Source organism: Varroa destructor, unplaced genomic scaffold (assembly GCF_002443255.2).
Source record: "Varroa destructor unplaced genomic scaffold, Vdes_3.0 BEIS01000007.1, whole genome shotgun sequence".
In the NCBI taxonomy this organism is placed as follows: Eukaryota; Metazoa; Arthropoda; class Arachnida; order Mesostigmata; family Varroidae; genus Varroa; species Varroa destructor.
Genome location: NW_019211460.1, coordinates 13736486 through 13753137, shown reverse-complemented (window position 1 = coordinate 13753137; position 16652 = coordinate 13736486). Strand labels below are relative to the sequence as shown.

General features: G+C 37.4%; 1 protein-coding gene across 2 annotated transcripts in view; it reads right to left on the bottom strand.

Annotated features, from left to right (window-relative positions):
* Window positions 1-16652, bottom strand: part of LOC147754348 (uncharacterized) — a 180956-nt gene extending 164304 nt beyond the window's left edge. For both annotated transcript variants that reach the window (XM_086974154.1, XM_086974153.1), the window contains exon 1: window positions 16524-16652. The gene's annotated coding sequence lies outside the window, so the exon portion shown is untranslated. The remainder of the gene's footprint in view (window positions 1-16523) is intronic.

Sequence of the window (16652 nt, the reverse complement as noted above, 5' to 3'; positions counted from 1 at the left end):
GTAATGTGACACATACGCTTGACCATTCTTGTCATTGTAATCCGTTTCATGTTGCATCTCAGCTTGTGCCGTACCCGTACTCAGACACATATTGGAACGGAAATCTCGTCGGTAGACGTAATTACGGCTATCATAGTCATTGAGTAGAAAATTGATGTAATCAAAGGCTGATAGCTTTGTATTGTAATGGAATACGCAGCTGTTAAAGAACAAAGTAGGTTCCTATATAGCAGTATGGAGAGAACTAATTAAAAGTCAGCCTTAAGGCCACAATGTGAAAAATTAAAAAATGCATTTTTCCAGGTCCTGGCACTGATTCATTTTGCGCTTCGGGGGCCAAATTGAGCATAGCTATAGATACAATGGCCTGAATTATTCACGACGATCCCAGGTATAAGTTTTGTGCCAATGACACTATACAGAAACCCTTTGAGTATTTAAAAGTCAGCATTCTTCGTAAATATTATTTGCTTCCATTTTTTTTTTCAAGACCTTTCGTTTGCTTATGATCCAGAACACTTCTCTTTTGTGTGTAGAATGAAATTCCTGTACATCGTTTACGCTTTGATTCTTGATTCCAGTAAGGAAGACATTATACTGCCACGCTGTCTTTACAAAGTCATGTTCGTTTCGAAACAAATTTGCTTATGTGTTCGGGAATAACTGCTATTAAACCGCGTGTGGCCATTGTATCGAACTGCAATTTACCTATCAGCCAAACGCTGGTGGGCTGGGCCTGTGGGCAGATCCCGAAACATGGGCCTATGGCCGCCTTGCGACTCAGCAGTGAACCCGTTAAACGAATATATATAGGCCATGAACTGACTCTAACGAATTCCGACATGACAGCGTCATATCGTGCGCTAAGCATGCGTCGAAAATTTTAGAAATAGAAGCCTGCGAACGGTTCAGACCTAAACCGAAGTTGCGCTTGAAACCTATGACAGATAGATTGAATAAATAGGGTCGTGAAAGTTTTATATAAACATCTGTTTTCATGCAGGCACAGCTTACAAGCAAGCAACATAATTTCATCCGCAATTTACCCTCTCAGTTTTTCTTAGGCATGGTTAGCCTTTTTTTTATTCATCGTTACCGACGCAGATTCTTTAGAACCTTTAAATCAATTAACCTACAATGCCGTGGGACATTGTAGGGAATTTACTTCTTATTTTAGGTTTAGACGTCGTGTTTCTCTAGCCCCTCTAAGGCGTTTGTTAGAATATACGAATCACTCCATATTTATCGCGCTTACTGTCGTGTAGCTGCATACTGCAATACTTCGAATTGTTACAAAATCACGCCACTGGCTTTCAACATCCATCGAAATATGGATTTTCCAACATTGCCTCATACCTAACATCGCCCATACGTTTATCGATACTTAGATGTCTAAATCATTGCATCTAGAGCAAATCTCGTAGCTGCTTTTCGGCAAAAAGATTCAAACACATTTCTACGCTAATCACATGATGGTGCTTATTGTGCCGATGTCACAGTGACCTTCGGCGTCAATAATGAAGGCAGCTATTAGGTGCGCGGTAGCGTTTTTGAGTCTGTATCTTTATGACTATCTACCTGAATGGATTCCTTCTTGCTAGACGCACCTCTCTTCCTCTTAGATAGCGTAGAGAAAAATTTGGCATCCTTTCTAACTTACAGGATTATTGGAAAGCAGTGCCGTACAAACGATAGTGCGTCATTTGCGGTCACTTTAATCGGAGTTCCGTTTCTCTCGTCCAGGACGAAAACGGACCTTTGAATGTCTCAACAGCCCAACATGAGCAGGTAATGCATGGCGGGTAACAACGCGACTTCTGTTGTTAGCGCTCGCTGTTTTCGGTTGAAAGGTCAATCTAAGCCAACAAAAAGCTTCCTTCCAGCCTCTTTGATGGCAGATCGCCGTTGTCAGTTTTCCTTTTGTAGCGAATGCTGACGCTGTTTCAGGGATCCGTTCATGGAGAGCGTCGGTTGCTTAAAGGTGTAGTGAAATATTGCCAAAAAGCTTAGCTTTGTCGGGTTCCACTGGACTCATGCATCGACGGTGAGAGAATTCGCCATGTCTACTTGAGCGTCGAAGAGGATTTTCCTGGTAACCAATATTAAATGCTCGTTGCGATACGCAGCTCAGGATCGGTAACGTTCGAAGTAATGTCGAAACGACCATCAGACTGAAAATTTAGGGTCACTAATAACAATACCCGTATCATTGCTGTGCTCGAGCTTATTGTACAGTAACTGCAGGAATATTTTACACCGTAATTTGTTAATACTGCTTATATATGTATATATATATAAGCAGCTGTTTGAGCACGTCTATATAAATGAAATTACGCAAGCAATTTCAAATCCCGTTCGACCGAATGGGGATCAGCGTGCGGTCCTAGTTGTACCATAGTGCAGAGACCCTTCTACGTAAATTTGATCACTACCAGGTCGAAGTAAATACGCACAAGCATTGTATAGTCAATATATTATATGTATAGTAGCGGATGCCCAACTCTCGGTCCGATACGTTACGTCGAACGCTCATAACCATATCTCAGTTTCGAACTACGTACTGTGAATCATTCGGCTCAGAAGATGATCAACCTGTGTGATATGTCTAAACAGGGTTTCCTATGTGTAATCCCCAAAAGTGTAGCTAAGCCTGACCGTTACATTAACAAACAGCTTAAGCAAGTAGGAAATATACTACAATTAAGTAGTCACAAAACCCAAATATAATGATATATAGGAAAGCTTAATGATTGATTAAGTGATGAGGAAAATGTCAAGTCATCATGGAATTATGGCATTGAAAGAGATCTTGGAAAATAAGTTCAATTACTTTTAGGGACTAGGATCTGTCTAATCGAAACTCCATCAAATATCGTCTGCTAATCAGCATCTGCTATGTACAATGTTGTTGATCCAACAGGAGATTGCACCCAGTCGCCATCCGGAGATCGGGCGCTCTAGTAACTCGTTCAGATTTTCTCTAACGTGAGATGCGATCTAAGTGCTTGCAAATACTGGCATTATTACAGGAGCTAGAAAAATTGAAAGCTGCTTATATTCTCTAAACTGTATGCCCCGCGCAATAACGGCCATATCCCTACTTCAGCTATACGATTATCACCATCAGCTTTTGGTAATACAGGCGTTAAAAGCAGAAACAACAGACTAGACCATTACATTAACTTGATGGTACGCCTATATATGGTGTGACAAATACAAGATATTATATGTAGAATTTGAATATGCCGTACCATATTTTTTGCTGTTCAGTACAGGAGTCTAACAGCAGGATCGATATATTAGGTTTACGAACCCAGTAAGATCCACATTATCAATTTACAACCTGAAGTCGACCTTACGATAGCAACGTCGAAAGTGAGCCTGATCCTAGGTAGCGCCACAATCATTGGAAGGCGTTCATGTATGTGTATAATTCTATAATCATGCACATACATATCTACGCACGGCTAATATAAGTGGTACTGTGAAGTAACAGACCTTAGATGCTGGAATAGAAATAATGTTATTTAAATTTGAAAATTTCTTCAGCGAATAGCTGAGCTCTCAATATATTCTGTGACGCAGTTACGTTTTGCTGTGATCGTTTGTTTTCAGGCTAGAGCGCAAGTTTGGTTCGGATCAAATTCGAAAATTGGTCGTAAGGCTCTTGTATGAATGCTTTCGCAAGAGTAACATCGAGTAGCACTTTGGCAGAATTAACAGAATAAATGAAACCTAACTCGCCCAAGCCACGATATTGGGGGAGGGATAATTTGAGTTTTCCCCATGGCGCTTTTAACGATATTTTCCACGTCGGCGTTGTCCTAGCATTTAAGGAGTTTGCACCGCTTATTATGTACCGGAAAACGCTGGGAACCTCTTCAGGTGCGCTTGCCGTGGCGTGTGTGGCTGCCAGCTTTGCCATTTATCAGGCGATCAACGGAATTACCAAGATGGCAATACATTGCCGAAGCTTTGCTTTGGGTTCTTGAGGTTCTAACATAGGCCAGATAATGCGCGACAGTCTGGAGAAGCACCTTCCAAGAGACGCACACCGAAGGTACTCAGACCGAATGTTTGTTCCAGCCACGCGTGCCAAGAGCTTAAGAGACGAATTGATCAGCAACTACGAATCTCGTCAGGAGGTGGTGGACGTTTTAATGGCGTCCTGCTTCATCCTATGTGTTCTCGGTATGGTACCTCCAAAGGTTTGTGGGGTTAGCTACATAGACGGTTGAGTCATCGATACCATGCCCGTACATGATGAAAATACAATTTCATCATTTATTGGCATAGCCTCAATTCGTCCTGCAAAAACAAGTCCATTTCTGCCAGATGTCGCGAAAATACAGCCCGCGTGGTGATGACCTCGTTTGCTCCGAAGCCTAAAGGGCTTAAGAAACTCTATGAACAAGGTTATGAGGATGCAAAGCGCTTCACGCTTTGCGCACGCTTGCGCGAATTGCGCGTGTCTCCCCGAGACGCCTAAGCGAGGTGAGTGTCCTGCATGTAACGCGCTACTTGTAGGCATGGAGAGGGCGGAAATCCAGTCGTGTCATTTGTGCCCTTTGAATTGGCACAAGCGGCTGAAGATCCGTTTCGATACACGCCACTAATGCGTACAGTCACCGTTTTTACGGCCTTAGCCTGTTATCCGGCGGAAGTCGGTATTGCAATGGTTTGCAAGGCTTATGATTGCTGGGACGAAATAAGTGACGGGCTCAAGAGGTAAGACAGAGCTGCGCTTAAATGCATATATTCTATACGACATAGCTAAAATATATGAACGAGTAACAATAATTAGATACGCATGCCATAATATAATTTATTAGTTTAATCTCGAGGTTTGACTTCATTCAACTTAGGCCTAGGTAAAGATGCGAACATCGCTGTAATACTCTTTCTACGTAACTAGTAAATGGACGTTCTATATTTCCACACAATTTTAATTGTTTTCGCAGCGGCACTGATGAAGCGGTTCTTTACACAGATATCGTTGTGGTAATTCTGTACATGCAGATATCCATAACACTCACATTGTGATTGACTGTTCTCAGGTCCTGGCGTAACTGGAATATGGAATTACCCATTACTCCATGGAGTTATCGGCTATTAAAGTTATTATAATTTACTAATATTATTTTATAAATTTCGTAACAAATGTAATACTGTGGGTTTTATTTATATGTAGATTATGAGGCGAGTATATATCATCTATAACAAAAAAGCGTCTAATTTGCTGAAGAATCAAATAAACAAACAACAACTAAATTTACGGCACCGGCGATGAAAAGATCATTCGGTCAACATTGATTCGCAGTAAATAAGATTAAAAAAATACCAGCTTCGATATTAATGGGAGATCATTTTATGAGGCGGATCAATATTATTATCGGTCCTTTGCGATAGAAACCACTTATTACATTAAATATATGAGTATATGAGAAAGGTTACAGGTCGTAGTACATATGTTCGTCCTTTCAATAGGATATGACTATTCATGCTTTTTCCTATTTCTAGGATTGTAAATCATTGGAGAGTAACGGTTAGCATTACTTAGTTGTAACTGTGGTTCAGCCACAGCCACAGCCAACAGATATGCCTAGACTGTTCACAAATCTTATTGTAGCAATAACGATACGAATGATTTTCTTCTATGTGACAATTTTCGCCTTTCGCTATAGACTGCCTTCTATTCATTCTGTATCGGAAAACTGGCCCACCTTGTTAAGTTGATTGAGATTTCGGAGAGATCTTTAAGAAAAGATTACAAGTAAAGCAGTTTTCACGCGACAGAAAGATCTCCAATTAAATCCAAACAGTCGCTGTCCCTGCAATCGGACCTCGACAGGAGATGACAGCATTGTATGAAATACCTTTCTCTCTAAAGGCTGAAACTCGTGGCCATCAAGCTCTTCCAAATAGAGAATATTTCTGGCAGTACATCAGAACCAATTTTTAGTGTATCATATAGGAGAAGTGTAGTATACATACATACACACATATATTTGGACGCAGCTACAAAGTCTACTAATATCAGAGATATCCTTGAACATAGCGTACACGAGTCAATTTTGATTGCGTAAATGGCTTTATGTCAAATGCCCCTATGTCGCCAGCGGTTGTCAATAATGTATAATTCAGTCTCGTCAAAACTGTGTCAATTAATTTGTATGAAGCTGGCTTAAATTTTTAAGGGAAGTTGACTGAAACAAAATTCTACATTGTCTCAATGCTGAGCTTGATTGGCTGACGAGAAACCTAAGATTTCTTTTCACCTAATTTTCCCTTCCGTTTTCTAAAAGATCTTGCCAATTAGCAAAGCTATATTTTTAGACACGTACAAGTTTTATCGGCATTCAAACAACTTTCAGCCCTAAAGGTTATGGCGTTTTAGTACTAAAGCTACGTCCGCCAACTTATTTCGTTTCTATTATTAAAACTGTACATATACAGAATCCAGGTCCTCAAAGTTCTCTAAATTATTATCCGCTAAATAAAACCGAAGTACAATTAATAGAGCTAAAAAGAGATGCGTTCTTCGCGGGAGCAAAAAATCCACAATGGTAATTATTTTGCCAATTTTATATTGTCTTCGTTCACTGTCTTAATAAATGAAGCGTGGTGATGTAAATAGAATAACTTGGCTGTGAATTACGTCTACGGCGCGCTGAGATATGGCACAAGTTATTCTGAAATGTTTGAATCTAGGTATCGAATGTTCTTTTTCGTACGTTCCTCACTAGAAACGGATCATCTGATTTGATTAACTAGCTAAGAACTGGTCAATGTAGTAAGCGACTGGATGATGGTTGGTGCGGGAGGGGCCATCTTCTAGTAACAGGTCTGACCTGATCCCCCTACACTACAAATACACGTTGCTTGCTAACATTAGGGGGGAGATATATAAATACATTGTTTCAAAGTGGAACCCTTTCAACAAAGGGACAGCGACCACAATCACCATGTCTTCTTGACAATAGCTTAATTACTACTCGTTGATATCTGTTCGAAGGATATTTCTATTCGTATAGGTGCTGCCGATACGACCCTTGTAACAGCGATATATAGAATATTATTGAATAAAATGTAAAAAAGATATTTTATTGGGGATGTTTTAATGTGTTGCAGGAGTTGCAACAGTGTTTGCGCTCTTGATAGAGCCGCATAAAAAAAAAACCCAGTCAGCGTAAGATGTCATCTACGCCAATGCTCTATCTCGCGCCATTGCATTCCAGTAAGCTCACTTTTGGCCTATTTATAATTCTGTTAATTGAATATAAAGTTATTGCTGGTCTGCTCATCGATTACCTAAAATTTGCACTAGTAAAACTAACGAACGCAATAAACGTTTATCTAGTTACGTATTGGCTAGTTCTAAATTAAGGGAAGCAGACTCAGCGTAACTGGCCATCGCATGCATGTTTGTATACAGCGTATCCCAAGATCAAATAAATGAATGAGATGGACAAGTATAATACAGTAATGTGGTCGAAGTGTTCATCCTAAAGTACTATCTAAATTTTAGTCTACAGTACCGTTATTATATAATAATCAAACATAGGCCTGCTAGTGCAAATAGCCCCAGCGCAACATATAATAAAACATAGTCAACAGCAAAATTTACGACAGTAAAAACAAGGGCGTCTAGCGCTATATGAAACGAACATTTGAATGAAGACCTTTTTATTATTATTTCAAAAAAGTCACCTTAGCAATCCAAGAGGCCTGCGACGTAATGGTATCCTCTGTATGCGAGGGCCCTTTAAATCTTCAAAATCTCCACATCTAAATTCCATCTGCCGTGGCCCGTCCGGGAGACCCGAATCTTACCTGAGTCTTCTCGATTTTACCCCAGAATGTGTAATTAACGCATCACATATTCGTCTGAATAAGATTCGCCGTTGGTCGGATCCTGGCAGATGCATCCGTTCTACGTAGAACTTCCGCCTACCGAACATAGCTACTGCACAGCACAAAGTGCCATATCGGATATGCCGACCTTTGCGAAACAGAACGAACGTTATAGGCCTCATAGAAATTCTTGTTTCTTGAAAGCATCTTAAACGTTTGCGTGAAAGCGTTTTTTTTTTCATTAGATGACTTTAGCAAACGTATATTAAAAATATGTTTATATGTAAAACAAACAAGAAAATGTAGTATATGACCAACAAATATGTATTTATGCACCATGGTGAATAAATGCTTGCTTCCTAATTTATAATATTATAGTTAAAAATGTGAGCATATATGACAGTTATTAATATAATAGACTAGAATTTAAAAATAATCATACGCAAAACACAACTAGATATAATAATGTTTGAATGTTCGGCCTAATATATTTAGCATAACAAACCGAGTACCAAGAAATAGTGTAATATATATTTTGAAGCTGCAGGGCAGCCCTCATGAAATAAACGCATTTCCAAGTCTGACTGTTTTCAGTCAATGACCTCAAAGAAGCACAGAAACGTGAGTCTCAAAGTGACGCTAACAAACAAATATGGAACAAGTACGGACAGTGAGTAGGTGGAATGATATTGCAGTACTGCTTGTCTTCTGTCATCATTTTTGGAGATATGTACACTTTCTGCATGTCATACCTTTGAAAGTGTCAACGCTAGGAGAAATCCATGCATTTATCATTTTTTTTTGTGATCTTTCTACAGATTTTTACGGTATGCATATAAATTAAAAATGAAACTCGATGATTTTTCATCAGCTTTGGTAGGATTTAAATTTAGGACCTGTTATTAGCGACTCCATCACGACCTTAACTTGCTTACGTTACTCTGATCCCGTCATTTATTGAATGATGTTATAAAAGATAGGCTAGTTAATGGGCCGATTCTAAAATATGCTCAATGAATGTCCGACTATATTGTAACTCATCTATTCCACTATTAAGAATCGGAACTTTACTTCAAAACAGTAAATACATTTAGACGTATCCCGTTCGTATTATATATGTGTACATACATACATAACATGGACGATTGAACGAATGACGTTTCCTGGGGCATTACGCGTTGTGGAACACGGGAAGCTGCCCGTAGGTAAGTCAAAAAAACATTTTTTCTTCAAAGTGCACTGCTTGTTACTTTGAAAGTTTCATATTTAAATCACATGGAATGGCAGAACTGAATAAAACTTGGTAGAACCAGCAGTTAAAATGAGCTCCTACTTACTGACAACAAGAGCGTATGAAATTGCAATGGCGCTATATGTTGAATATATTAATTATTTCATTTAAAAAATGTGCCACTTTCTTTTACCAACGACTGAAGTCCAGTTAGTGATATACCAAGTAGCAGGCAAACATTTTTACTTTGCTTTTGTCATCTGTTTGTGCACATAACGTAGCCTTTCTCTGCACTAGCTTCTGTTTTCAACTTTCAGTTGAAACATTTTAACCTATTTGCCCTTATTTCCGGGATAGAGAGCTCTTTGCCAGCAATATGGCGTTTGATTTTTTAGCTTAATTCGTACCTGCATCTTTACGAACTGATAAACCAATCCTGTATTCCAGTTTTTGAAACCTACAATAAGGATGATTCCATTTCGCTAAAGGAATAAGATTTATAATCAACGCCATGAGAATCGTATGGTATATAACGACATACTTACATAACTACATCGATTATAAGAGGTTTCTAGACAGAGACAAAAAACAGTTATCTGCATATGATGAGACAGAGGCAAGGACAGTTGCTAGTAATATTATAAAAATGAGCCTGCGGTAAGTTATCAAAGTTATGACAGCGCATCTGCAACTAGTTAACTCTAGGCTTCGTTTTTCGTCCTTTGCGAACAGGAAAATCAATCTGTTTATGACTGCAACAAGCCACTGAATAGGTGGTTCTGCTCTGTCTGTTATCTGACTATCGACAGAAAGTTCTAAAAATTGATCAGTATCGAACAATAGCTTAGCAACATCGATAGATGTATGTTTTTGAAGGTCCCTAGGTTCTTGTACATATGCCCTTTAACCCTGGAGACATGTTGCGGCCTAGATTCGAATTCAGGCATATGCAGACTGCTTTTCATGCTGGGAATCAGCCATCTAATGGAATATTTAACGACAATACTGGACATAAGGCTCAAAACAAAGAATGGGATTTTTTCTGTATTACGAGCCGAAAGCCAGTATATAATTTGTAGTTCATAATGACAACGAATGCATAAAAACCATAAGCTAAATGAATCCAATGTGCTTGAATTTTATAAAAAAAAAAAAGGAGTAACGTAAGGAAGTAACGTTACTCAAATGATATGCTTATATAGTTAATTAATTGTAAATATATCACTAAAAAACTTAATTGTTAAATTGTTTGTCAGTTTCTGTTGACATATAAATTACTAAACGAAGTTTGTTAAAATAATAATGATTGTATTAGAAAGTTTTGTGTCTAAGGCAATGTCTGGGAGGATCACGAACCGTACTTAGCTAAATACTTTACATAAAACGAATGATAAAAAAAGGAGCTGATTGTTGGTGTAACCTGTGCATTTTGGTAAGGATATTGCAATCAGATCTTTCATATAATATATAAACAATATATAGATGATCTTTATGGATATATGTAATCCATACACATATATTTGGGGCACATTTGATTTGGACGATATAAAAAAACATGAAACTTTTTTTGTGAGGATGATTCCTTAAGCGACCATAATAACATAAGATGCCATAAGACATAATGACATAACAATATGAATAGTACTTGTGTATTAGAAAGTATATTCGTAAATTTAATATATCTAAGATATTCTCAATCGATGGTAAGGCTTGAAACAAAATGTATCGCAATATGGTCAAAAAACACACTATAATTTTTATTTTTACAGCTATTTTTACACTATTATTTTTTATTTATTTACAGCTAACTGCTATTATGGAAAACTGACCATGAACCGACCATTTTATGATCAATCAAAAAATTACAAATATCAAACAAAAAAATTACATGACTTATAAAGGTACGGAACTTGGCGGAAATATGAAAGTGCAAAACTTCAGCGGACTTCCAAACGCTACGAACTACAATGCTTACTCAAATAGCTTTTTCCTTATCCACACAAGTTATGTATTTGTCAGAATTGCCAATGTTGATATGATTCATTTTCAATATCATATCGGTTCTTTTAATACGACATTACCAGTTCAGTAGTTTCTTAGTTTTTCTGTCCTATGTAAGTACTGTTTCATAGCTGGAACACACTGTATAGACAGAATGGCGATAAATGAATTTAGTAAAAATACGCCATTTCGAAAAAAGTTTTAGCTGCAATTGCTTTAACAATATATCATCTGACCTAAAAGTCTGCTAAATGCCCAGCCTATTTTTATTCTAATTGATATCAATAATTATTTTCTGAACATTGACATAGGCATTACGTATACGACACGGATAGAAGTGTTCTGAAGAGCTCGGATATTTCAAATCCGCTGATCGGTCCAATATTACGAAACCCGAATAATGCTCACTTACAAAGTAAGGTTATTATCAACAATAATATATCTAATGTCTATTTTCAAAGAATGGTTAGAATCTAATTCTTAAATAGGTATTGATTATTGACAATGCGATAAAAGGGGTAGCCGGTAGCAAGACGATACAAAAAAAAAAAACAAGATACGTAATTTTAATTTTTTAGCATAATCATTATTACAAGAAAAGATTACAGCGATCATGTTCGTTGTACAATCATTTCACTAAAAAAATAGGAATGACGCATAAATGATATGATAATATATTGCGCGGAAGCGGGGTTCAACTGTTTGTTGAAATGTTTATATTTAATTAGCAGCCCTGAATCTGCACTTGATCATATCCAAATGCGTTTGTTTATCTCCGCTGTTCTACCTATGGGCAATAATGTTCATTCACAAGTAAATATAGCTAAAAAAATTAACTTATCATGTTTTGAATAGATAGATTTGTATGGTAAATATAGAACGCCAGCCAGACAGTTGGTTCATGCCGGAACTTTCCAGGTCTAAAAATCGGAGCGACGAAATTTCGAAGGAGTAGTTTATATTTTTCGAATGAGGTCAATTCAATTTACTTCAGAATAGCTGGCCGGTTTTAAAACAACCCCGTACACATCTGATCGAGTTATATTTCAAGCAATGCTACATCTGTACGGGGGTAGTCAAAGGTCGTAATAGTGATAACCGTTGTCGAATGTCTTCTGCTAAAATGTCGTCTGCTGTGCTGTGTAACAACAAACTCTGACACATGTTCAAATAGTAGTATACCTCAAAGTGAAACTTTCACCACTCCCCCCTGACGCGTCAATAATACTAATTGATAAAAACAAGGGCGAATACGAATGAGACGAACAACTTTAATATCTGGCTACGATTTATAGAATATTTTGTGTTCTTTTACGAATCCTTCTTCTTTAATCTTTAATAATTATAATTATGCCGCAACTCAGAAATTTTATTAAAAAAATCTTTCTGTAAACCGCAATTTCAACGTAGGATTACTTCATTGAACTACTAGTGTAACCATGTCATATTTCTTGCCACATCGTAGGACTCTTAAACTAAACCATTATTATGGCACATCGATTGAATTTGATCACTGTTTATAATTTTTTGTTGGAATCTAACAGATTCCCATGACCTATTTTTTATATCCAGCATAAATATTCTATGAATTTGTACAGCCATTAAGTGAAAAAACAGGAATCTAGGTACTGAAGATTAGAGAAAAGGTAGAAGTTTCAGGACTTCAAACGGACGAACGAACTGTGATGATAACGGAAGCTTTTCAGCAAAACAATATGAAAGTTCTCGAAGTGCGCTTCATGACATTGTAACAAAAACGCCAAAGATCAATCAAGAATGGCTTAAAAAAAAATACGTTTCTCACGACCTCAGCTCGTTGAAACATATGCGTTGTACTCTATAAACAATTTGCGCAACTACTGCCTGTAAAAAAAAATCGCAAGATCGTGTCATCGTCTTAGGCAAGTTATCAGAGGCAAGAAAGCCGAGAAATTCTATAGCTTAAAGTTGATGTCACGCCTTTAAAAGAGAATGAGTAACGCAGCGTATCTTATAGTGCATTCTTTTCAATCCGTCATGGATAACGGAAGTAGCTATGATAATGCAACTCTCAAGTACTGTTCTTGAGAAACCGCCACAGCGGTGCCTTTAATAGCTAAACAATACAGGGGAAATACGTAACATCTACCAAAATTTAGCCACGTTAGCCATTTCATTTAGCAAAATCATTCAAACTGCATGCAGCGTCGTGCATTGCAGTGCTGTTATTGGGTAGTTTTTCCGATAAGGCACGCCAATATTATAATTTTGATTTCTTTTTTTTGATCATGCGTTCTCACAGTACGATTCTGAACCGAAATCTACGTTACATTTAAAGCTATTCGACGCGCTAAATAACTTCAGACAAGTTAATGCATATGGTATAATATATAGGTGCAAAGGTAACCGCAAGGTTAACTTCTCGATTTTGGATTTGGCTACTGACTGTCCTTGGTCCTACGACGGTCCCGCTTGCAACGGCAGGCCCGTTTGATTTCTAAATGATATATGTAAAATTAGTTTCTTTTGCATCCTCCAGTGTGATGGAACGTATAAAATGATCCCTTTCCACTTTAAAAGGCAGAAAAGGTTGTTTTAGAGAATAGCCCAAGTCTTTTAATTCGCCAAATCTATTAAGCTACATTGAAGTACCTATCGTTGTCGGTAATCTTGAGTTGACGTTGGTAACAATATGGAACTCATCATACAACTACCATCCAGGTACAACATTACAAGCCGATTATTACGTACAACATGGAGTATTAGGTAAATGTTTCACCATCCGTATTCAAAGGCATTGCACTTCTATTCTCTTCTGAAGATAGACATTAAACATTTTTTACTTCATTAAAGTTACTTTATGGTGTTTTCTGACGTTTTTTTTTGTTTCCAACATATCGATTATCAAAAACCGTCAAACCGTTATGCTATAGGACATCCTTTTCAATTGCCAGAGTTAAAAGGCGTTGAGCCTGAACGACAGTTACGACGATCTGGTTATTGAAACTGAATGTCTATCCTCAATTGCACTTAAAGCGTATGACACCGCTTAATAAGCATAATATATAAAGTAATAGACAAATAATAATTAATATATAAATAAGGGAAGAAAAAATTTGCGGAAGCTCTTATTATACGACAAGGTTTCGCACAAGCTTTTGTGGGTCATTTCAAGCGGAATAAGCTGAAACGTAATCCCGACGATAATAAATCGCATTTCTGATTTTAGAAGCCCTCATAAAGGAGCACCCGTTGCAAAAACATGAACAGCTTGCGTTATTTTCAAGACAGTAGTATATCTCCATTGATTTACATTTAATTGATATGTCTTCGTTGATACAGTGACGTAGTAAGATTGATTGATAAGTAAAATTGATGATTATGTTGACTTGCTGCCATGTATATATATGTATGTATATAAGCTATATATATATATATATATATGTATGTATCAGTTAAATTTTTGTAATCATATAATAATAGCTTTCTTGAATTTACGTTCTGTTTAAAACACCTCGACATACTTACCTTACAGAGTTGTTAATCGATTCTATTAAAGAGTGTTTTTATTTTTATGATTGTTATGGACGAGGAGTCGAGACTGTATGTTTTGCGTTCCAAGATTGCAAGTCAATAGTGAAGTATTAAATTTATTTTTCCGACTAATCCTATAATTATTTGTATTTTTGGCCAGAGTTGCTTTTTCAGTTTTGTTTTCTAAAGCGTAGTGTATTGAAATCAACTTCCTACAGAAACCGTTTTTTGTGCTGTTTATATATCGAATAGGCGAAGCTAGAAATCACCATAGCCATCTATTGCATCGTGATGAGTTGTCCTAGTCCCGTAATGATTTTCCGCATAACGGTCTTCTTAAATATCCGAAAAATTCATCTACTCTTTTCATTTGATGCGACAACTTCTACAATGTTTTCAACGTATTCTCGCAGTCTATGACGTTGTGGAGTAAGTGGAAGTTAATTGGCTATAGTAGAATTAATATTTAGTATAGGGACTACATCGCTAAGGGAGCGATCTTCGTCTTATGTGCATTTGACATTTTGGCCATTATCGTTTTGTGCCAGCACGCTCTTCATTCACAACACGGAACAGAGAAAAGCCACCTGCACAATTTCGAGATTTCGACGCGATTCTACTGATTTTTCAATAAAGCAAATGTAATTTTTATACATATTGAGTTAGCTCTCGTTATATTCTTGTTGTTGCACCCAATGCTTTTCATGTCGAAAGAACGATTAAATATTTTTCTTTTCCATTATAAAAATAGATTCCGTTTTTAGATGGTGGGCTCTTCGACGAATAATGTATTCAACAAAGGAATTGGGAAACCAAGGAAAGTCTTAGAATATTTGCTTTTTAACCGAAAATCGTTAACGGTGACATTTTTCTAGATACATGACACCTTTTTTGGGCATCGTCAAAGCTTCCCACAAGTCTTTCCAACACTCACGCAAACTATGGCTTCTACCGTTGGTCTTCTACACTTCAGTTACCGTTGTTTGTATGAGATGCTTATCCATACGGTTCCACGTACTATTTTCGATTGTAGCAAGCATCTAAACCACTAAATCGAAGTATCTGATATGAAACCATCTATTAGGTTATCTATTAAATAGATCTGGATATTTTTATCAATTGGCAAGGAGTGTTACGGCATCGAACGCTCTCGACGTATTTTATCGATGCAATTTGTCGAATCACGAAAAGCACCGAAAAATATCACAGTTGTAATGAGCTTATGGACGAAGTAGAACAAACAGTCTTGAGCTGACATCAAACTCTCCATTTTGCCTCAACACGTATCTCTAGATTCGTGTGTTTGTCGGGACATTACCACTAATGGTACGTTCCACCGTGTCGCCAAGTGTGACTTGGTTTACTTCCATTATTGCTTCGCGTGATATTATTGTGTGGCGCGCCAGTTAGCAAATGGACGCAATGGCCAACTAGAGTATTTTCTATTGGACGTCATCAACTGCGTGCAGCATTATGGGCTCCTCTCAGGCGTCTTGGACGTGTAGGTGTGTATGTGATGAAATAGAAACAAAAAAAAACAATATAGGTGACTGGCATACGGTGCATACCTGTTTCTGACAAAATTAGACGTAAGACTTTCTATAGAATGATAGTTTAGTGAAACGTAAATTGTCGCTTACATCGCAAATTTAATATTATCTGCCCTTTTCTAGTTGGACATCATTTTATATGCTTGATCATACTGGAAGGCAAAATAGGACACTTCTTTAACTCAATAATGAACTTAAATCTAATCTTTATGAGTATTTATCTAGATGATAAGCCGAGCTAAAAAGTAGTTCAGACAGTTTGCATAAATTGATGTTTTCGATGTACCTGGAGTGTCATTACCAGCACTGAGATACACTGGTGGTTAAAATTAGGGAAATACCCGGCGATCAGTCTGCTATATTGTCTTGCTTACCTTAGGATGATCGATCATCTATCTATGACGCTTAGATGTAGTCGGCGCTTTTTTGATGACCTGGTGTCAGACACGATAATGCGGCGCTGCCTATCATGTCGCATTGTCGAGAACTTTACTAGTAATTGG